The sequence below is a fragment of the Pyrgilauda ruficollis genome, unplaced genomic scaffold (assembly GCF_017590135.1).
Source record: "Pyrgilauda ruficollis isolate IOZ18807 unplaced genomic scaffold, ASM1759013v1 scaffold35, whole genome shotgun sequence".
Classification (NCBI taxonomy): domain Eukaryota; kingdom Metazoa; phylum Chordata; class Aves; order Passeriformes; family Passeridae; genus Pyrgilauda; species Pyrgilauda ruficollis.
Genome location: NW_024524934.1, coordinates 6,036,671 through 6,061,137, shown reverse-complemented (window position 1 = coordinate 6,061,137; position 24,467 = coordinate 6,036,671). Strand labels below are relative to the sequence as shown.

Here is a 24,467-nt window from a genome sequence, read left to right as displayed (position 1 = left end):
ATTGCACATTCCCTTATCAGTCTTTCACACAACTGCGTTACTGAAGCATCCTGATAAGAATGTCTAAAATGTCTGCTATGTTTTAAAACAGCAAACTCTTCCTTTTCAGCTCTGACCCAGCCATTTCAGTCAACAAAGCTCTTTCTAGTTTTTCAAAACACTTTCTACTCACTTAATGATTGAGATCATACCGACTTAGAAACTGCAACTCCCCAAAATAATACAGCACAGCTATTTATTTGTGGCTTGACGTGGTATTTTGAGGACTACTATTTCACAAGATGGAATGAAACATGAACATCCATCTTTTGAAGAGATCCAAGTTCTGATCACACCTCAGAACATCACACACAGAACATTAACGCACCTTTTAAATGAAGTAAATCAGGAAACTGTGCAACTAAAAGGACCAACTTGCCAAACCCAGCATATGTTTTTGCACTTGCTTTTCCATTCCCAGGCTCACTCAGATCAATGTATATATAGATAGGCATACGTGTATGTGTGTATACATACGCATTTGTTCTCAACCGCATCTCCCAGGAAAGTGCCAGTCAGAGGAAGAACAGACAGGGAGTAAAAAGCCACTTCTACTATAATGAGTGAAAACAGTTTTATTTCTAGTCATTTTGGGATTGTCAAGGTCTTCTTTGATTGTTTCTTCTAAAACCTGTCTTCTGTAAGCTTACTCAATGTCTTTGAAAAAATATTTGATAGAAAACTTAACTGGAATTGAATGTTAAAATACTAAATTATGAAAGTCACCTGTCCCTGCACTCATTTCATTCTGCAAGAACCCCACCTGGGAAGGAAGAAGGGAGAGGTGGAGTGGGAAAAGAACAGCTAATTAGCAAGGTTTCATGATCTAATTCAACATGCCAGCCCATTTTCCTGTCAGTCCTGCACATACAAACAGGATGAAAAGTCTTTCACACTTTTATTCCTCAGTTTCACCATTTCTGGTTGTCTGCCTTGGTACTTCTGTCCCCTCCCACAATGCCCCCAACTCCCTCAGAACTCCAGAGCACCACCTCCAGAACCAGGAAAGTCATTCACATGCAACAGAATGAATGGAAGGGAAGACATCCAGCAGGATGTGTTTTTTTCTGAGAGGCTACAAGCAACCAGGCTACAAGCTATGAGCTGCTCAAGATATTCCCTACCACTTAGCACCTTCACTGCAGTCCCAGCAAGCCACCCAAGGCTGAGTGATGCTCGACAGCACATACAGTAAAACTGCAGGCAATACCTGTGCTGGCTGCACAGACTGGTGGGTTTGTGCCAAGCAGACTCAGGCACTCAGAGGGTACAGTGCAGGGCAAGGCTGTACAGACACACTTGTTGGACTCTCACCAGCAGCACCCTGCTCAGTCTAATTAGCATAACCAGAGAATATGTAAGGAGAGAAGCAGGGCTAATTAGCCTGAGCAAAGCACCTTGTCAGCTTGGGAATCTCTGCACAGGGCTTGGATGCACAAATAGATGTACCCATCATGACTGAGCCTTTCTTACTCCCTGCAGTCAGCAGGTATTTCATTATGCCCAAGAACTACTTACTGCTGAAGCCACGTGTCTTGTCATGTGAGAGCAGAGTGGGGTAATTCCTCAGTTCTTAATGCTGCTTTTTTGAAGCAAAGAACTGCAGGGATCTTATATATCAATATATATCTTATATTGCATGTGCTTAGACAGATATTCAACAGCCTTCCTTTGCACGATCTTTTTGAGGGAAGAGGATCCTCTTATGGTTGCTGTGTATTTGTTTCTATTTCCTTGTACAGCATTCCAGGTAGTTGAAAAGGAGAGGAAGAACACAATGCTGAGAATAGTTTCACTACTTCACTGTACCTTCCCTATCTCAAAATACTCTCCAGATGGAAAGAGTTTATTTGGAAGTAGGCAAGCAGAAGGCTGACTGAAGAGAAGTGATAATTATATTAGAATAATAACAACAAGAAAACCCAGAGCTAATGAAGCCTGACAGCTTCATTTAATTTAAGAAGAGACTTCACCCTATAATGAAGACATATAAAGCTCTACAGCCCTTTCTACGGGTGCCATGAGGAGGAGCAGGACTGCTTACAAAGCCAAATCCCTTCAGCTGAACTGGTTTGACTGGTCAATGATAACAAGAAGGAAGTGCTTGTACTTATATCTCCTTGTCAGCTCTGCAGGCTATCCCTCAGGTTGAATAAAGATAGTTATACAAATGGTTTAATGGTTCTGGTAAAAGTAAAAAGGATCCTGGTGATTTGTACTGCGGAATTAATGGACATGTCTTAACTCAGAAATATGTTATGAGGACCTTCCCACTTCAAAAGACAGCAGTACATGACTGAGTGACAAAGAGATATCATTTTGTCTCTTTTCCCCATAAAAATCTGACTCTTTAATATAGCCACTTGCAGAGTACAGATTGACTAAAAAAAAACCCAAAAAAAAAAACCCAAAAAACCCCCAAAACTCCTTTCAAACAACATAAAATAGGCCCAAAATATTTTAACTATGAATATGAAAAGTGTCAGCTCCTCTAGTGCTCTTCCTGTTGCTCCACCCTGAGTGTCAAACTCCCTTTTACTTCACCAGAGGTTCATGTTACCTGAAGTTTCTTTTTGTCAGCTATTTACACTAGAAATGATAAATCAAGCTGTTGAGAAGACAAGTTTTATCTGCCAGAGACACAAACTCCTGGCAGCTGAAGGCTTAAAGCACAATTTGCCCAATGCCTCCATTAAGGACACTTCTGTTGCAAGGAATCTCTGCAGCTCTGTTTACAAATGTACCCCTGTCTGGGAAGCCAACCCACATTTTGCCCAACTTCTTTCAACTGACACAGCTTTTCTAATATTTTAGCAGGATTCATTGCAGTCCAAACTTTGGAAGTGAGACACAGGGAATTTATAAATCACCACCCCAATTCTTGACTGAAGGTTGCCTGGCACAGAAAACCACAAATAGTGTTCCTCCCCTCATCTCATGCAGCCCTCACTCCCCAAACAGATTTCTTTTATTACTAGTGCAATAACTTGGTAATAAGTTGCACTACTGCAATAAACTTTATTTGCCATAGTAGGGAGGGTTTTTCTTTTATTTAAAGAGCTGCCAAGAAAACTCATTAGAAATAAATAAAAACCAGCATCTCCGGTTTGCTAAGTCTGTCTCTAGTTCTGACACCTCAACAGGAAAAGAAGCTAAAGGCAATCCTGTCAACTTGCTTATCTTCTTCCTCTTGACCTTTGTGCCATCAGGTGCCTCTGAAACATTCATCAGTGTCTGTAGCTGGAAGCAGCAAAGCTGATTAACAGCAAGAAACATAAAACTCACTGAGAAGGAAACCTGATAGCATAGCAGTTTGAATAAAAGTATCTGATACTCCTTCCCAAAATATGCATCCATGGTCACCATGCCTAGCAGGCTGCAAACAAACCTGAAATAAATATGAATGAACAAGTTGTTCAGAATAATATTCTGACAGAAAGGGCTCATGATTCCTCTTAACTAACCTACCACCATCAGCAGCCTTTCCTTTTGAATGCACGCTCCAAAGAGAAAATGGGAAAAAATCTCCTCTCTAGGAGAGCTTAATTTATATTCTCTTCTTGCTGCTGCTGCTGCCACAAACATTATCAGCTTTGAGAGAAGCACTGGCAGGTTATGAGATACTGTTAGGGTCATCATGGGCGCAGCTCACGAGCAATGCTAACTATCACAGCAGCACAAGAAAGCGGCAGTGAAACACAAGAAGCGTAAGAAAAGCGGAAAGAAATTCTCACAGGCATGAGACACCTGTGTTTTGATCAGCTTCACCCCAGAAACAACCTGCAAATAGTAGGGCAGCTTTCATGCCATGCTATAAACCTGTGAAGGCTGGGCTTGGTTCCCAATGCTTCTTCTTGGTTTCACTGGAAGTTTCTTGGACCAAGCGGAGTTGCCAACAAGGATCAGAAATTTCTCCAGTTGGCACCACCAAGTTAAAGATAAGGAACCAACATCTATGGTGCTGAATTACAGGAGATGCTTTTTGTGGTCTCATGGACCACACTGGTATTGTGATCACTAACAAAGGCATAATTCACCTGCCTGCCTTGCTGCATTTACTCACTCCAATGCACTGTGCACTAGGACTGCCTGGACTTCTCTAATGCCAAATCATGAAACAAAGCTGACAGCAAAAAGCTGGGGCAGCAGTTAAAGTGACTGCCAAAGAGAAATCTGTTTGCTCAAGCAAAAGCTGTTCTCAGTCCAAACATGGGAGTCGTAATCTTACAGCCATTTGCTTGGAAGACAATGAAGGGAAGGCAGAACAGACTGGAAAACTACAGCTTGCCATGGTAGAGAAGAGAACAATCTTTGTGCCCAGATTTCTTTGCTCTGCAGGGTAAGTTTTACAAAGCTGACAACCAGTAGAAACATGTAGTGGCCTCAGGCGTCATGCCTGCATATCAAAGACTTGGATTTTAGACCTGGAGAAATTATAGCTTCTCACTTCTCTGGAACATATACTGGACAAGAAGAAAGCAAGTGAGTAATGAATGACCTCACTAAAAATATTTTAATACATGGATTGCATACTATAAGCCATAAACTTAGGATTGCAGTGAGAACTGGGAGGAGACATGAAGAAAGAAAACATTATGTATTGACAGGAACACCATAGCCACAAAAAAAAACCAGCTGGGTTGCTGGTACAACAGCTAAGTCATCTACTGGAGTGGTAGGGGCTGGCACACTCAATGGAAAGTATGGGTCCAGCAGATAAGCCCTGGAGACACAAGAGGAAGCTCAGCAGTTCAGGCTAGAAAAGACAGTGAGAAAAAGGCAGCTTAGGAAATCATTAGTTGAAGAGCCAGCCAGCAGGAATGTGGAGAAGAGAAAGGTAAATCCAAGGAAGCAGCACAGATGTGAATAAAAAAAGGTATTTGGTCCTCTGGAGCACTGGTGGCTTACAGCTTCATCGCTTGCATGTCATTCTGCAGGACTTGAAGCCTCTCTGCTGGGTGGCAGGTGCAAGCAGGCAGGGCCCAGCTCTTGCCTGCTGCCCCTGTGTGTCCATACACTGATCATACAGGGGATTCCCCAACAACAAAACAGCTCAGCTGCTGCCAGCTGCCAAAGCCAGTTCGTCACCCATGCAGTCTGAGGATGGCTGTGTCTTCAAGGTCGAGAGAGGAGATGAGCTGACCTGATGCAGAGAAACGCCCACCACCACCACTCACTTTGCATCTGCACGGGCACGCTTGCCATGCAGGATTTCTGCATTGCCATGCAGCATCCATTTTAATCCAATGTTCAACAGCTAAAGTAAACTGCCAAACTGAAGGCCCAGAGTTATGGTCAGAGACTTTTTTTTGAAGCCCCACAAGAGACTCAAACTGTTTCAGCTTCCTCTCCCAAACGACAGCCTTGAGCTGTTCTCGCCTGGCTGCCGGAAGCCTGTGATGTGAAATAAAAGCCAGGAAATACGACTTTCTGAATAAACATTTATTTGGTGAGAAATACTTCTGATTTTTTTGGCAGAGAAATGGCAGAAACCTGAAGCCCTATGTATAGCATGCCTGCAGAGAGCAATTTCTATTTAAAGGGAAGCTGCAGCTGTCTGTAGCTCTTAATGAAGAATAATGCCTAGGAATAAATTACTGCTGTTTCTGAGAGACATTTCTCAAATTAAAGCAATTCTTCCCTTTTTCCCTCTCACTATAAATACCGAGTGGCATGTACTGGGCTGTTGTTTGGAAGAACGGACACATGCAGCTCTGCTCTTTTCTCAGCAGCCTGGTAATTTCCATAGAAAACCATGGGGTGATTTAGCACATGGATACCAAAGTGACACGAAAGAAGAGACATCCAGAATCATGAAGCCTGCATGTGTCAAAGCTTCCCGTAGCTCTTCCAAGGTGTGTACAGCTCAGAACAGAAACCAGGCATCACCTCCAACCACACCACAAACCCGGTGTTGAGGCTCCAGGCGTGGGAGATGGCTGCTCACAGAAAACCGCCACAAAAGGCTCGCTAACCTTCAATTTCCATCACTTGCACAAGCCTCCTCCCCGAGGGGCTGCTGCAGCAGCAGGACGGGCAGGCGGAGAAGGTGATGCTCTGGGGAGAGGGTGTGCCTGGGCTGCAGCCAGCCTGGCCAGGCAGCTCAGGAAGCAGCACTGACATCAGCTCCAGGAGCTGTCGCTCCCAGACCCGTCGCAGCTCCACGTGCCAGGAAAAACAGCCGGCAGCCCGGGGGGGAGTACACGGGAGATAGGACCCAGGGTAAAGGAAGCAAGGAGGGCCAAGGAACAGAAAGAGAAGGCAGCAGCTCAAAAATGGGATGGAACTGGGGCTAAGCCATGCGTAACCATGGTCCCCCCCAGGACCTTCTTCAGAAGCAGCAGGTTCCCCACTGAAGGCAGGGCATAGAAAGCCTGTCTGGGCTAGAAGTGGGGATGTTTACTATCCTACCATCTGCAGTTTGCCCAAAATAACAGTTATAGATCAACTAAACACGTTTCTGTTATTGACACATACTGGATTTAGAGATTTATTTTCCATTTCCCACAAACCGTGCCAGAGGTTTTCGCATAAGCACAGAAAAAAAAATAATGTGAAGAAATGCCTACAAGTGAGGAACATGAAGAGTTTATTCATTGCTCCTGTTAGAATGTGTTTGTGTGGCTAGCACTCCAAAAAAGCTGTGGCATATGTTTTCAGGATGGAAAAAAAAAAAACCTCAGGATACCTACATCCTACCAGAAAATTACAAAACCGTATGCTGGAATACACAAGGTACCCTCCAGCAAGAGCAAAGGAGCCTTGTCTTGCCTCATTTTCACCCTTACTAAAATAAACGTTCCTCCTTAATGGACCCTCCTGACATCCCTTTTTCTCTCCCCAGAACTGGAATATGGACTTGATTTGTACAAGCACTGCTGTTCCAGAAATGCATTTCATCCAAATGAAGAGAGCAGGAAAAAGGAAGCGAGAAATTTGTACTGTTTAGTAAACAGGCAGTTTCTAGGTGGATGCAAGACACTGGTCTCAATTTACTGCACTCCTCCCTCCTCACACCCCCCTTCCTCTGAAATTTGCCTGGGTGGCAAAAGGAGACAGCAGAAGGGAAGAGAACAGCTACTACTTGCAGTGGGAAAGGTTTGATCATTTTCCCCACATCGTAACATGACAACACCCTGCAAACAGGGAATAGAGAGGAATATTTTTAAGTAAATTCACTGTATGCCAGTATTTCCTTTCAGGAGAAACACTGTACCTCCTCACCTCTGGTATTCTTGCCTCCCTAAGAGGTAAAAGGAAAGAGGAGAGGAGGAGCCTAGCTAACTGCCTCCTTCTTGCAGCAGTGTCCTCCAAGCAGAAGCCAGGTAATGAAATACGCTCTCAAGGAACTGCTAAAAATCTCTCCATGACCTACAAATGATTCCTCAAAAGGAACCAGTCCTGGATGCCAGGGTAAGAGCATTTCTTAAGAACACTTTTTCCCATCCATACCTGGTGAGAAGAGTGCTGCTTTTTCTGCACTAACCCAGGCCTCCTGAGTATAATCAGGGTTTTGGCACCAACAATAGCAGAACATCACAGTGTGCTTTAAGAGGGCTGATTTTAAACCATTTAGGACAGGGCAAAATGTAATGATCACACTGATGGCATCTTCAACAGATGTTCCATCCCCTGCAGTGGCTGATGATTGCCTCCTTCAGTTTACCTGGCTGATCTGGCACACCACATACCTTACAGGACCCAGGGGATGCTCTCCTTCATGTGAGGTGGTGCTGCTGTTCTGTTGCAATCAGTAGAGGTGATTGCAACATCTTAAACAAACTACTATTATTATTATTATTATTATTATTATTATTATTATTATTATTATTATTATTTAAGGCTGTCCTTTCCTGTTCTAGGATGCCAGCATGCAAAGTAAGTTCTTGTGGTTATAAAGAAGCTTTTTGAAGTGTGGGAATATGCCTGCTTGGGTACATGAACAGTGAGAGGCTCCACATCTCAGAGGCCCCTTATTCATCTTAATGAGCTACTAACTTGGCAGCTTAGTGGGAACTAGTAAGTAAAAATTCCAGATGTTTGCTTTGTTAACTATTTCACTGTAGATCAAAGCAGGTGGGAATGGCAAGAGATGACAAAAAATTTCAGTGTCTTCTCTAATATTTATTTTGCAACTGGTTCTTGGGAAAGCAGCACCACTTTTACTCTGTCTCAATCTGCTTCCCAAAGCCAGAACCCAAAGGGAAAAGCAGAGCAAAGGAGGGCATCCAACTCTGAGGGAGCTAGAAGGCAGGCCAGAAAATATATTTATTTTTACTACATTAATGGAAAGTGTACAAACTAATTTGCTCCAACTGGAAGAATCTGCAGCTTGTTTTATCACTACTAACATCTTGAAGGACCACTGCATACTCTGGGCATAAGAATTAAATACTAACTTGCCTAACTTGGAAATCCCCATGGTTCTTTCTTAAGAAAAAAATAAGGATTATTCTAAAACCTGGCAGGCAGAGAACTCTTGTTTTCCTCTTTTTGTGAGAATGTTTACATTTGATCTGCATGTTTGCCCATTTCAACCCAGAAAAGCAGTGGGCTTCATAAGAAAAAACAATTAACATAAAAATATTCATGCTTTCTCTTTAGCCATCTCTCATGGGAACATTTTTTTTTTTTATTAATACCACAGTTTAATCAAGGTCTCAGTTGAATGGCTGCGTTTCCCTTGGAAAGGTGTGCTACTCCAGTTCCCAAGAACACAAACCTCTGAGAGGAGCATTTGTACTGGAAATAAACTAATATGAAAAACTGACCATCAGGAGATTCGAATACCAGAAATAACTACAGAAATAACTACATTTGCATTCCTCTAATTTGAAAGTGGTCAAATAACTTCAACCACTGTGCAAGCATGCATAAAATTCCTGAATCCAACCTGTAGATTCATGGACTGTTATCCATAGTATTTTTCATTCTTGTTAGGCTACACAGTCACATGGCCTTCCAATGCAGGCTCGCATATTTAAGTAAAAAGCAATAGCAGTATGACAAATAACTGTAGCAGTCCAAGGAAAAGAAACCCACCATCTTTCCTCAGATAATATTAGTATTCCCTTAAACCCATTAAAAGAATAAAAAAATTAAGAGGGAGAGAAATTCAAGTTTTTGGTGCTCAGTGCATCACAGGGAAGATACTACCTCCCAAAAGACACAATTAGAAGTGTTTGTTATCACTGCTAGGAACTCACAACATTCACTTTGCTCTTCTTCAGGGAATTCTGGATTATCCTTTAGCATGAAGATTTTTCAGAAGCTGTTGGATTGTTCACAGGTCCTCACTGGCTTTCCTCTTTCAAATAAAGTAAGGTAGAGCTGTAAAACAAATGCAAAACCAAGTAAGAAAGGAAAGCAAGGAACAAAAAGAGGAAAATCCACAGAGTTGTTTAGCAAATGAACAATTGACTCCTACATCTCCTTGAAGCAAATGCATTTTTAATGAGCTTCCAAGATGGAGATTCTAGAACAAAGTGAGTGTATGGCAAACACTGATCTAGGCTAGGAAGAGTCATTTGCCCTGAACATATTATCACAAAAAATTAAAACCCAGTTCAGAATTGCTGAAGCAGACACAAAATTAAAATAATTCTTGGATATTTCTGTCGTTGTAACACGAGAAAGAAAAAACTATTTGGAGTTGCTCTTTAGAAAAGCATCTGCAAACAAAGTCCATAATGTGCAGAGAGATCCACACAGGAAGATTTTTGTTCTCAATGAACTCCTCCAAGGAAATTCAAACACCTATCTATTTCCATGGTTATCTGCAATATTATAACAGAGGAGTACTGAATCCAAAAATACATACATACACATACGTCCTCTCTGTTTCTCAGTAGAAAGTATTTTTCATATTCACGATTTTTAACATTGTGTGGTTCTTTCAATGATTTTTTTGGACAAAATTTAAGTGCAGACCAACTCTTAATTTATTTTTTTTTATCTACTACACAAGGTATCAGACTATCCTCAACGTTTTTACTGGGGTCTGAGGAAACTGCTGGGTTTCATTTTTATGTGAACCCCACACAGAATACTTAAAATGAAGTGTATATTTCCACAGACCCCAAATTGAACATTTTTTCCTTGAGCCAGGTTCCCATGATCTCCTTGTGCTTCCCAAATTCTTAATTTTACTATGTGCCACCAACATTTCCTACCTCCTTAAACATTTCACACATCACTTCAGGATTTGTGCACATGGATCCCATTATGGTACAATGGTATGGTTTATCCCTCATGGTAGAATCCATGTCCTCAAATCAAAAACAAGTGCAGGACCAAACTCTATACCTTAGACAGTGCAAATTTTCTTCAGTTGTTGGAGGAAACAAGGCAATCCAGAAAATTATTCATTTGACCTATCAAGCATCTGGTTTAGGACAGAATGATTCACTCTCTAGAAAGGTCTGGCTCTCTCCATAAAGTGAGTCTAGACACTGAGCTCAGATTAGATGGCTACATATGAATGCAGATGAATCTCACACTACATGAAGGCAGGAAACAAGTCAGACAGATGGACAAGTGCAGTACATGGGTGAAGAGCAGAAGGAAGACAATGCAATGATAAATAAATTGCTATTCAAGAGAAGTTTACACCTATGACTGTTTTAGTTGAACATACAAAGAAACAAGAACAAAATCTTCCAAAGCCCAAAGCAGTATCTGCCCAGCTGACCCAGTTTTGGTGTAAGACTACTCCTGGATTTACTGGCTAAGGATACGCCCTCATGGAGCAGCATCTGTAAACAGCATCCAGCTGGTTGGGACTTGAGCAGGCACCTGGCAGTGATGATGACAGTGACCACTAGTCTCAAGGTACAGGTGTCTTTGACCTCTCCCTGATGGACTGTAGCAATGCAAGATACCTGTTACAAAAATCTTCCCAGTTTAAGACACGGGAGTTTCTCAGAAGCTAAAACTCCTGTGTGACAGAGGTACCGCTACCTCAAGAGCCTTCAGATACCCAGGCCCTGTCTATACTTCCAAGACTTTGGTCAACAACTTCTCTGCTCTACTGAAGTGGGACTCCGCTGTTTATCTGACAGAGAAACACACCATCAGACATGGTCTCATAAGATTTTTAACTTTAGAAAGCAGGCCAAAGAGAGAAAAATAACACAGAGCTATTTAAAAAAAAAACCCTTGGAAATTTGCTTAAAACCAAACCAATTTATTTTCAAGCCATTTATTTTTTTTCTTTAAATTATGAGAATCTCACAATTAAAAAACCTCCATCTCAGCTCAAAATACTTAAACCATTTTGCTTCTAAGTGTTAAAATTAAAGATTTCAGGATTTGCAAATTATTTATGGGTTTTTTCCCCCAATAATTTGGCAACCCTCAAAATTGCAGTTTTTAATCCTTATCTCTTGTCAATCAGCATTCAGGGGAACCTTCAAATGCCTGTGAGAAAATATTTAACTTTTCCAACAAAAATAGATGGCTTCCAATTATTTCTAGTAAGAGCAGGGACATTTACTCCTTGCAAACTCCTGCTTGGATAGACTCCTGTGAGTCTCCCTGGCGAGTCAGCTGTGTGTAACCCTGGGCTGACACCCACCACACTCAGTGACTAAGTCCTTCCACTAACTTCCACAAGTGGGTTAGGATTTTGATTCTGTTCAAGTTAGCAAGGCTCCCACTGCCCAAACCAGGGCTTTGATCACTGAGTCAGCAGCGAGGCTGCTTGCTAGCTGTGCAGGGACCTTGCTGTCAGCCTGGAACGTGGCTTGCAGACCCCAGTGCAGGGACACAGGAACAGGCCACAAGCAGCACCTGTGCAACACAGGGCAGTGGTGGTACTCTGGGGCAGATACCTTCTCCCCACACTCACATTTCACAGGAAAGATGACATAAAGCAAGGTTGTTTACACCCCAGGCAAAAACAGGGGCAAGAGACCTAGTGTTTACCACAGGGTGCCTTTGTACCATGCACACAGCCAGTTATTGTGGAGCAGATTATGCACTATAAATTCACAAGCTAGTTTAATTTGCTACAACTTGCTCAGTTGACCTTTCCCATAGGCACTTCACTCTGAGAGCCAAGTCATGTCTGCTTGCAAATGTTCCCAAGCACTTTTATGCTTAAGATTTAAAGATAGCATAGCACAAAATTCAGGCTGCATGGAGATGCTGCTTCTTGAAGCACAACCCTCACCTGAAGAGCAGAGCACTCAGTCCCTAATTGGGACAATCTTTTCACTATGCAGATCTGATGGGCTCTGATGACATGCTCTTCATGGAACATGTAAAACAGCCATAACTTGGATGGACCAGAGAAGCTGGTTTGCAGTCCAATTAGGTCTTAACCAGACTTTGTGACTGAACCTTCAACATGATAACAAATCATTAACACGTACACGGTTACCGATCACATCTCCGCTATAAATGGGAAGCGTTACCAAGGAAGCTGTTTCTCATGGTCCCACAGCATTACGGTTACTCAAATATCACAGCATAGCCCCGTCTTTGAGAGCTAAAAAGGACACTGTGCTGACAGATTAGAAGGGTAATTGAGACATGAACAGATCTCAAATCAAAGAACATGGAAGTACTTCTCGGGAGTATTTTGAGACTAAAATTGGACCCTAGGGCAATCAACAAATAAGGACTGTAGTACAAGAGAGCAACTGCAAATTGGCAAAACCTGAAAACCAGAAGTTGGCTACGTGCAATATCCTGTATTTATTCCAAGAAAAGGTCATGCTCTCCCATTTTGTTTTGAAGATCAGGCAGTGAGAGATTACCGTTTTACTAGTCCTTTCCTGCAGGTTTTTAATTGTCATCCCTTGCTCTCTTGCATGACATAATTTGGTTTTCCTAATTCACAAATCAGCATAAGCTAATAAAACTGTTTAAGAGACGGCAGCCTTGTGCCCAAGTTGTTTCGTTGTTCACTCTTATCCCTCAACTAATCCTTCAACTCAAATAAAACCATAATTCATTTCCTGCTTTATTCTCCCTCTACATGAAATAGTTTTAGACAGGTTCAATCCTGCCTCACTGCAAATGGGAAAGGCGAGGTTTTATCTCCCTGGAGCGTGCATGATTTCAATTACCTAATGTATGTATCATCTATCATGTCAAGAAAAAAAAGTCTAAATTATTTTCAACAGGTTTAGCTGACTTTACACGATGAGAAAAGATTCTACCAACTGAGAATTTACTATCTTTTAAATTTCAAGTTAATAAAAGCTTCTCTAAACCAGCCATTCCAAACTTTGCCCATCTGAAAATCTTCTGACATTTTGTCTAGTGTATGTAAAGGCTGCTGCTGATGTTCTGCTAGTGTAAAAATTACTTAAATCCCAATTATGCCTAAAATTCATGCTATGGTGAAGCAATATCACCTTAGGACAGAAGAGGTTTTGTTTGCATAAAAGGCATCACTCTGATTTCTGTTTAGCATCCATTCCTCATCTGAAGCTTGATCCTCCAAGGCTTTGTCATGTAAACAAACATTTCCCATGGCTTTGCATGTGGTCCACAGTGAAATGCCCAACTTCACAAGGTGTTACACCCACTTTGTGCCGGGTGAATAACTGTATCTGGGTGCATGGGAACAGTAAATCAAGTTGTTAGCACTTTGTGTATCCTGCAGGTCCTAAACCAGAAAAACAGGATGCAGATCATGGAGCTCAGACAGGGAAGCAATCCCTCCCACCCCACAATTTGTAGCAGAGGGAAGAACATTTATGTTGCCCTCCCCAGCTCTGTGAACATGGGACATCCCAGCACATCTTTCCTGTGCGAAAAGCATCTCCAACGTGAGTGCTTACTCAGAGGGAAAATGCAGGACAGGAACATCTACCTGTGAACACACAGAGATGGGAGCAGCACACGGGGCTGAAAGGGCAAGGCTGCAGCTCCAGTGCAGGAGTCACTACTGAAGGTGGCCACTGACTGTGCACAACTAACGTTAGCTGTGAGTCATCTAGGAATTGGTGTCCTGAGATTTAATCTAAAGACCATTACTCATCATTGCTTCACCCACAGCAGGTATTTTTCATGACTTAAGGCTCAGGTAAACCACCCCTCATTTTAGCATCAGCCTAGGCAAACAGACTGAGAGCTTCTAGCTGTACTCACTGGACTCATCTGCCCTTCTAAACCTCTTCATCTGGAAACCATGGAAGTAACTTTGCTCCCAGAGCCTTCTCCACTGCTCGTTACCCATTCCCTAACCTCAACACCTGTGAACGAGTGATTGGAAAACAGATGAAGGTTCACCACTGCAGTTGTACTTGGGAAAAAATGCAGAACAGCTCAAATGCACATTCTCCATTTACATGATGTCTAATAACAATACAAACACAAATCTAACTGGGACCTCAGAGACATCACTTTTACACAAATAACACCAATCACAACCATACTCCTTATATGTACTTCACTAATACCCAGTTTTTCCAAAAAGGCATGAGGTTAGACTGTGCTTAACCCTGTGCTTCACTTAGTGGGCTCAATTTCCATGCTCCACATGATTTTCCCCCAGAAAGAGAGTGCAGCATAAGGTATTAAAATAGCAGGTCAAAAGGTGGGCTGTGGGTGCAACACACAATGCAGGTGAAAACTAAGAGGAGCTTGTTCAGGTTGTTTTGTCTAAGCAGGAACAGTGCAGAGCCACAAGAAAAATACCTCACAAATACCTCCTATCAGATGTCAATGATGTACTTCTTAATAAAAATCCATCACCTTATTCACATCAGCACCCCCTATTTGCCACTTTTTTATGGCTATCAAAGCAGGAATACTGGTGGGCGTGGGGGGGGGGGGGGGGGGGGGGGATGAAATTTCAACACAGATCTACATTTCTCTTAGGATGTCAATTTTCTTCATTCTCATACAGAGGTTTAGAGTAAAAACAACTCTGTTGTCTGTGTGCTTGTAACAGTCATTTCTACAGGTCTTCTAAGCAGAAGAGATTGAGAGAAGAATGCAAATGGTCCATAATAATTCAGGCTGAGAGCTAGTAATGTTGGACAGATATAAGCAATCAAAATAACCACTCTGGATGCTTCTGTTACATGACATAAATATTTCTCTTTTTCTTTTATGGAAGCTGTTATGCAAAAAATGCAGCTCAGCCCTGAGTGGAAACAATGAGCCTCCTGCATATTTGAAGAACTGCAGCACCCTATTAACTTGCTACAGATGACAGCAAGCTCAAGGGCCTTCATAACATGTACAGACACCTCTCATACGATGGCCACAGCTCTCCTGCAAAGATAGCGTTGAAAGGAGAATCCAAATGATGTGAGTTGCAAACAGCAGCAGCACCAAAAGCAATGGCTGAGATTCTGTTTAATTGCAGTTATTTTAAGCAGCCAGAGACAAAACCTCCTGAAGAAGATTGTAAATGCTACAACCCAGAAAACCAGAGAAGAGGCTTCATCTCTGGTGGCAGCAGTAATTCCAGGAGATGCCCACAGTACCGACGTCCTGGTGCCGGTAAGATTTGAGTTTGGGCCATGGCCTTTGCCTCACTGGGTTCAGCCACAGGTGCCCAGAGCTATTCATCTGCTACTTACACAAAGTTTTCAGGGAGCAGCTTCCCCATCTCCTCTACCTGTGCAGCAGACAGGGCTGAGGAGGACCCGACTTACAGCAGCTGCCAGGCTGGGGGGACACACACGGGCGCAGGCACGAACAATGCCACCACGTGAGCTTGGCTTCCTTAGGAAGCCAGCCCAGAACGCACCCTTAACCTTCTCCCCACTTCCAGTGCCGCCACGTCTTCTGCGCCGCTGATGCAACGTGATACGGAGCTGGAAAACAAAGGCACTATTGACTAACTTTTTTGCAGGATTAAGATGACTATGCTGGCTTACAACAAAGATTTTAACGATTTCAACACTGAGCACTAAGTAACAGGAACACAGTTTGGCAGTAATTCCAGAGATTACCTGTTGAAACATTAATGACAAACATCTTTTGATGTGGGCTGCTTTATGTGGTGCAAAAGGCAGCGCTGTAATTATGCATTTACTTTCTATGAATCTAGTATTTAACAGTAAAGCATTACGGGGGGGCTGTGCACGTGTATGTATGTTTGTGCACGTGTGTGTGTGCACGTGTGCGTGTGTGTGTGTGAGGAAATACTCCACAGCTGAGCCTGCAATTTACCAGGGTGGCTGCACGTAGTAAATCTGCAACAGGGGAGCTCAGCCGTTTCATTCATCCTGCACGGAGCAGAGGGCTAAAACAATTGCCACGCTTAAGACAAATGTCAGTGTGAGTCATACCAGCCGGAGCGCAAACATGTTTGCTGTCGGGTGAGTCAGAATATCACATAGTGAATTCACAAATCTTCCTATAAATAATAATTTCAGAAATTGTTGCATTTCTTTATTACAATGGAATTTTAAGTATGATGCCAAATCCATAAAGGCTTTCCTGACTACAAAGAAAATGTTTTTTTCTCCTATTCCCTTTTGTATCTTATTGCGTGTATCTGCCTACAGTAGTAGGCTGTCTACGGTACCTGAAGTGGCAATTGCATTGATTCACACTCAGGAAAATGCAAGCATGGCTCAAAATAGGTCCAAATGAGAGACAGCCCCCGTCCCCCTAAAAAAAAAATAATAACTAAATATAAGCAGGAGGACCTCTCACTTACTGGATGTGCTTTCTAAATCTTTTCTGATGCCGTAATTCTGACAAGCTTTAGCATGTTCAGCATTCAGAGAAAAAGAACGTCATGCTGGCATGAGACACAGAGCAGCTGAGAAAAGGGGTGAGAAATGCTGGAGAAGTGGTGAGAGAGGCCAGGGCAGCATGGTGCATGTGAGCAAGGCGGAACTGTGCCTGCACTGTGCTCCACAATGTGAGCACTCACAGCTAAAGCACCGTCCCTGCTTCAGGGAGTGCTCAGCCTTAATACAGCGTGCAGAGACCATTCCTCCCCACGAACACAAACGGACCTGGTAACAGAATTAATCCACTGTAATAACTGGCAATGATTATCCTTGACTGCCTCTAATTCAGGAAAGTATCTGAATCAGAAGTTATGCAAGTGCCTTTTGAAATAGGGCTGAACTCCAGGATATGACCAAATTTATGTAGGAGAGTCCTGATAAAGATATGTGTCGTGTCTGTGAGCAAGGGGGTAAAAAGTGTTTTGGTTTTTGGTTTTTGGGGGAGTGTTTCTAACTTGATTTTCAGTTGGGAATTTATTCTCTTCTTACATGAAAGGGAATTCATACACGTACAAATCTCCTTACATCAAATCAAGACAGTCTTGCTTTCGTCTAATTGTTTTGTGGAATAACCACTCAGAAGTTCATTTCTGTTACCTTTCTCAAGCAAAATAAAAGGCCTTTTAGAAAAAATTTATTGCTAAAACAATGAAATCCTCCTGGGAATGACTTCGTTATGGAGATCAAGTGACAGTTTCTTTTATCTAGCCAAGCAGCAAGTCTGCATTTATAAAAGGCATTCTATGCACGAAGTACAGTGAGTAGGAGGACATGAAAATGCTATTTTTAAACCAGATTTCAGCGTTCCTCCCATACAGATTTCCTGGAATGATAACAGCAACAACAATAATGATAATTAATAATGCCAAAAAAGGAGTATCACCTTAAAGGTGAGTGGCATGTGAGAAAGCAAATTGTAGTTAAGGACTTGTAAGATTTAGGGACAAATGTAGGGTCCTTTAAAATAAACTGGCATTGTGCCATGAATTTTACAGGATTTGAGATTTGCCCCCTAAATTTCATACTGCTTTTTTTTTTTTTTTTTTCAAAAAAAGGCAATAAATTAACATGTGCAGCATATGCTGCATGTCTACCATTTGTTTTCTTGCAGCAATTGTTATTTTCAGAAACACCACTAAATGAGAAGTTAACTGTGGAGCTGATGCTAGCACTGTGCTTGGGTAAGTGACCACGGCAGCTTTTGGAGCTGGGGAAGAAAGGGAAAAAAGCCCTGAGAAAATCCAGGGCCAAGCAATGTTTTCAAATGCAACAAGAATAAGGGTAGGATGCAGACTTTGATCCAAAGCTTAAAAGACGACTCTGTAAAGATCCTTTTCTGCTTTGCTGACCTCTGGACCTGTCTCTCAGGACACTCACAGAGCAAAGAAGTTGAAATAACAAATACAGAGAAAGTGTGGGTCAAATCCTTCCTCTCTCTACCAGGAATACCTGTCTCCACCACACTTGGAGTGCAATTTTCCGAGGGCAGAAGTTAGCCACAATTACCAGAAGATTGTTTCTCAATTGTGCTATTGTCTATGAGTAGTAATTAGAATAACCAAGAAGACAAACAAGAACAATAAAAATGAATGAAAGTGAGCAGGCAGTAACAAAATGCCTGGGACCCCGAGGTGCAACATGAAACCCACTGGAGCGCTGGCACTTGAGAGTAGCCCAGCAGTAGGAAACCCCCATTTCCCATTTCCCATCAGATGAGAGCAAGGCAGAGAAACCACACACACTGTCTGTCCCTCTCACACTCAGCAGCTCTAACACAGACACACGTTGTAGTCTGGCACTGACTCATGTTTCAAACTTGGGAGCACCCCCCAAGATGCGCCTGCACACAACCCCTGCTCATCCCATGGCTCCTGCTGGTGTCATGAGGTACCAACCTTGTCCAAGTGATTTTCATCCTTGTTTTTAATCCAGTGCAAACCCCTCAACAGCAGTAGCATGAAATGTGGAGGAGCAGTCTTGGCATGCTACCAAGCCAGTGAAAAATTCACCACCTAGCTAAATCAGGTATGGTCTGTTTCTGAACGATATTATTTGAGGACCATTCAGGATATGTTTGGAGGCACTTCCACTCTCTCACTCTCCTACAAGACAAATTGTCTTGTCATTAACCTTTATTTGCCTTTTAAACAGTAAAATGTAAGTCTGTTAAACCACAGAATTCCAATTTGATATTTTGATCATCTCCATCTGCTTAATGGGAAACGTGCAGTGGTAAGAGAGGAAAAAAAAAGTATGACTGGAATAAGTTAGTGCTGTTTTCCTTTTTTGTCCATTGCTTGCTGCCAAACATGCTTGCTGCTGGTCACTTGCCTTACTCATTGCCAGCAAGTGCTCAGCTGGGCACGTCACCAAAATTTAACCCTCAATAAAATTAAATCACAATAATGCTTTGCACTCATTTAGTGTTTTACATACCACAAACACTGTGAAAAAATTAACTGCACACTCTGTAACACCCCTGCAAGGTAAATTGAGTATTGTTATTCATACCTTATGCAAAAGAGAATTTCACTGGAGATGGGATAATTGACCTGCCCAAAGCTATGTAACACAGGTGTTCCGGTTTCCTGGTTCTCTCTCTATGCCAACAGACCAATTTCAGCCTTTTCTGAAATTCAGAGTGAGGTCTGCTTTCATTTCTGCCTCTATCTGCTGCTGAGGGAAAGCAGGGAGCAGTTTTCTGTACCCAGTGGTATGAGTGGTAGTACATGGGTGCTGTGAGAGTGGTCCCTGGCTGCATTGCCTGTGGTGGACTGGAATCAACAGGACTGCAGCACTGCTGTTTCTACCTCCCTATAGTAAGAGAGGATTAGATGCAGAAAATTATTTGATCTATATTTGACCTACAATAATTTATTAATAATTTGGTAAAAGGAACATTAGAAGCCTTTTTCACAAAAGACTACCCAGTTTTAGCTGATCTGGATGTCTTCTAGTACTGCAAGGAGGACAGTAGAGGACTCAGCAGTGAACCACACACTGCTCCTCATACTCCCTCTCTCTTCTCCTCAACAGTAAAAAAGGGTAGGACTAAATAAATAAAGGTTTCATCCCAGACAAACGACGGCAGGGCAGGAGCAGTGCCCACTGCCTGCTCCTGTGGGCTGCAGCTACTCCTGCTCACTGTCACATGGCAGGAAACGCCACACTGGGCTTGCCTTCAGCCACCACTGGTGTACTGAATGGACCTGAACTGAGGTGAAAACCCTTACATGCCACAGGCTGGACAACAGATTAATGTAGTCAGAGATCCTGTTACAACACCAGCTGTTCCTCCTGCACCATGACCAACAGCCACAGGGTAGGTGAGACCCAAGCACACTTGCTGCATTAGGAATTAAAGGGTTTTTTCTGTAAAAGATCTGTATGTTTATGTGCAGCAACACGATGAAGACAGAAACATTAACTACCAGCCCTACCAGTGGATGCAATTATCCCAGTTCGAAAGAGGGCTTTTACTGGCAAAGCTCATCCCTGTTCACAGACCAAGTACGCCCTACCTTTGATCAAAGCAATTAAGACTGGAAAAGCACTGAACACACTGATCAGCTCCTGAGCTAGGAGAAGGTTTAAGTAGAGGGGTTTATCTCTCACAGCCTCTCACTTTTAACCACATTTGGTTGGGTCAGGGCCGACTTGGTGCAACCAGATCCTCAGCCTGAGCTGCAGATTTTGACTGCCTTGAAACTGTAGCTCAAGCCAAAGCCTCTTTAGCTATCACACCTAAGAGCACTGCCACCCCTGCAGATCAGCAGATGAGCTCCATAGTTTAAGTGGATTAGCTGTGCTGAACAACCCTGCTACATCCAGTTCCCCTGCTCAGTGCTTGAGCTTCAGTCACCAGTGATCTTTTGCTGCTCCAGGAGGTTTTGCTGCAGAGGACAGAACCAGGCTAAGGAGAAGCTTATGCTGTCCCCAGGCTATAGGAGAAAGACAAGCTTGGAGGTTGGGCTCTGTGGGCTCCTCAAGGAGCTCAGTGAGCCAGTAGTGTTCCTGGAAGATCACCCCCTCCCACACCCTCTCTGGCACCAGAGTGTGGGGTTGGCTTCCCATTACATTGTGTGACCAGGATGAAAAATATAAGCCTAACACACCACATACCACCTTGTCAGGACTTCTTATGAAAAATCCTCAGCAGTGGCACACAGCAGAGCAGTGCATAAACCACCACACTAGCAGGATGCCCTCCTTATGCCACCTGTCTTAGTCTAGAAGGAAGAGCCTCTGCTGTGTTTTAGCAGCTACAAACCTCTGTTCACATAAACCTCACGATTTCCCATGTACACCATATCCTTCTCTCAGCCACTCCTCCCAAAGGCAGCAGGCAGAAGTGCTGCTAACAGAGCATAATCAGTGTGAAGTTGTAACAGTGTGGGGGAATGTGGCAATTCATGGAAAATGTCTTCGACCAAAAGGCAATTAGCAGTGAGTCTAAATGCAGCAGCAGAAGGGAGTGGTTTCCTAACAAAACAAGCCCTGTTAAAAAAAAAAAAAAAAAAAAAAAACCTACCCTAATACTTGCTTTCCTCAAACAAGCGGCATTCTCAGGACACTGAAAGCATGTGGAAAAAAATACCTCTGGGAAGCTTTTTGTAAAGATTATTCTTTACAGACACATTTGGCAGCCCTTTCTGCTCTGTCTCCTAATGCTATTGAGTATAACTATGTTAAGTCAATAAGCAAAGCCACTCAAAGGGGTTTTTTTGAGGTTTTGAGGAAGCAGTGCAATAGGAAAGTTTTCAGAAGTGGGAGTTGTGCCTGCCTTGCTTCTAATTGTAGTGAAACTGTCAACCTCTGTGTTGTGTTTCAAGACTTTACACTTCAAAATCATTCCCTCTGTGCTTTGAATTGCTATACTTTTAAGCTAACTACTTCTGAAAGTGCTGTTTAAGAAATGACATCTTCAACCACATTTAACGTTGAGAATAAATCTAAATTTGCAAAGTCTCATTGGGTCCCTGCAAAAGTGTAGTTTTTTTATTGTACTTGACAGCCAATCTCTTGGAAAGTATCTGTGCAGAAATTTAGTTTAAATTACTTCATATCAAGACATTTAAGAGAAAATGAGGGATTGCTATAAGTTAAAAATAATTATGCTCTTTTTACCTTAGGGAAAAAAAATCACGAACATTCAAGCAGCAAACAGCATCAAAACCAATTAGTAACCTTACAACTTACCTCTGTGCAGGCATGTATTGACTGTATTTCAGAATCATCTCCAAACACACATGGCTAAAACAACTGAACAAGCCTGACTTGTTTTCTCCCTTGTAAACCACCAAAAGTGGAAGCAGGTTCAGGAACTATGGTGGGAATTACAGACCTGTGGAAGGATGTTCTCTGCTAAACTGCAGGGAGCTGAGGGAACCTTGAGCTTTCCAAGTGCTCCTGGACACATTTGAATATCAGGGTAATTAGAAGGCCATGCTTCTTTCATGCTGTCATGATTTTAAAATATGGAAGATCATTTCAGTAGAGTCAAAGTAGAATCAGTAATGCTCAGATATATTTACACTCAGTTGCTCAGTGTGGTAAAACTAATTCAGGGTAAAGGTAAATTCTTGGGGAGACAGAATAGGCAAGTAAGCAGCTCAGAATGTGCAGGCTCAGTCAGCTCAGTCAGGAGGAGCTATTTTCTACCTAGTGTGCCAGTGCCCAGCACAAGGAGGCCCCAAGAATGACTCCAGTTCCCAAGTAACACTTTCACTAAGCCGAAAATTATACTGTACCTTATGGGGCTGAACAACTTTGAAGTATTATCTTGAGGTCTGCCAAAGCTGTTCCAGATGCCAGGCTTCAATTTAAGCCTATCTATTTTTCATATCCTTCTCCCAGCCTGCCGTCTCCCCGGTTTAAAGGAGGACAGCACACTATTTAACCCTGACAAAAAAGCTCCTAATGCTGCTCAGGAATGACTCCCTCCATAGCATTTGGAAATCACACTGATCACCTTGCAAGGAAGTCCCACCCCACTCCCTACTCACCACATGATAGATGCTTGGCTAGGCCAAGCTGAGGGGCTACAAACAAGCTCCTCCATTGGCACTGCTTATTCTTGCACATGAGAAGGAGGGGTATGTGGCCTTCCCTCTGCATTCTGCTCATCATCATTTCTCCATGCATGGATATGATTCCTCTTCACCTATTCCCAAACTAATGGGGAAAAAAAAACAACCAAAAAAACCCCCATAACCAGACAGGAGCAATGATGGCAGAGAACCTTCTACTTCAAACTCCAGCACCAGCTCACGCACGAAGTGAGGAAACACAACCCTGTCACAAGGGAAACAGCTGAGCTATTGCAAACAACAGCAACCCTTTTGACTTCACCAGAAAGTGCCCAACCCAAAACTAAGTTTCCGAGTCGAAAGGCTGCCCTCCACTTACCATGCAGACTCCAGCAGAGCTGGATCACCTTCTCAAATACCCCTTGTCTGCCACAGCAGTTCAGCAAACATTGCCATCTAATCAAGCCCACAGTACACTAATCCCTTCCTGGCTTGGCAGAAGGTGAGTACAAAGTTTTTGCTAATCTTGCATTTATAGTAATTTTCCTCTCCCCGTCTCATTGTGTGAATCATCCCTGCTTCCAAGCATCAAAGAGTTAATAGAAGAAAGAACCACCCTACTATGTGCTTCACTCAAGGGTAAGTCGACTGGCCAGCTACCAAAGCAGATTGTTAAGACTGCACTGAACTCCTGATGTTTTTTTCTCAACTGCAATAACATAAGGATTGAATGTGGACATAAATGTAAACCTAGACCACATCTAGCTGATAAAGCTAAGTCTTTGTACTTGCACAACTGCCATTAACTGTAAACAAAATACTTAAATTTCATTAATTCTTCTACATTCAAAAGCTGACCTGCAGTCTGCCCGAGGCAGCCAATGTGAACTGCAGGCTCAGCAGAATTGCACATTAAAGACAGAAGGGAAACAGATTATAATACAAAATCAGACTGCTAGGAAACTAGCAGTCTAGTTAGTTGTGCAACTGTTAAACACTCAGAGCATTTTGGACACACTTTATCACACTAGATTACAGCACAGCTCTGGTGGTTCTCTTCTGAAAGGCAGCATAACAGGTAACAGGTTTGTGTTATTCACCCCCTTCATCACAGGCATGAACAAAACTGGTGCCTTCAGGACTCTGTCATATTCCACTATTAAACTTTTCTTTTGAATTAATTGAAGGTACTTGGCTATTTGAAGACTTCTACTTTCCCATAATTGCGTTAATGGCTTGGAGTATATGTGCATATGTGAAACATTTCTTACCAAATATCTCTCAGGGAACTTCAGATGTGCATCTTGCCATAAGCGTTCCCGCTTCTTCTCATAAGATAGCTTTGATACAGTATTCTAATTCTAACTTATTTTTTGGTAAGATACTTCCACCTTGCATTCATACCTGTCAGACATGGAATGTGGAGTTCCCTGGGTTAACTATTAGCAAACCATTTGAAGGTTTTTCCATTGCCCATCAGGTATAAGCAGCTAAGACCTACCTAATAGGACTCCATCTCTAGACAGTTTCATTTTGAATGACATACATTACCTTGGGCCACCTTATTTCCATGTTGATTCATGTTCTGCTCTGCTGTGACCTCTAAGGAGAACAACTCAGGGACTCATCTGTCCCAAAGCCATTTGTCTCCTGTTTTAGATTCCTTCCTATTTCAAGTGTACCATAA

General features: G+C 42.6%; 1 protein-coding gene across 9 annotated transcripts in view; it reads right to left on the bottom strand.

Moving 5' to 3' along the window:
- ATXN1 (ataxin 1) overlaps positions 1-24,467 on the bottom strand; it is a 243,927-nt gene that overhangs the window by 80,592 nt on the left and 138,868 nt on the right. For all 9 annotated transcript variants that reach the window (XM_041475506.1, XM_041475513.1, XM_041475511.1 and 6 more), the window contains one exon: positions 9,246-9,369. The gene's annotated coding sequence lies outside the window, so the exon portion shown is untranslated. The remainder of the gene's footprint in view (positions 1-9,245; positions 9,370-24,467) is intronic.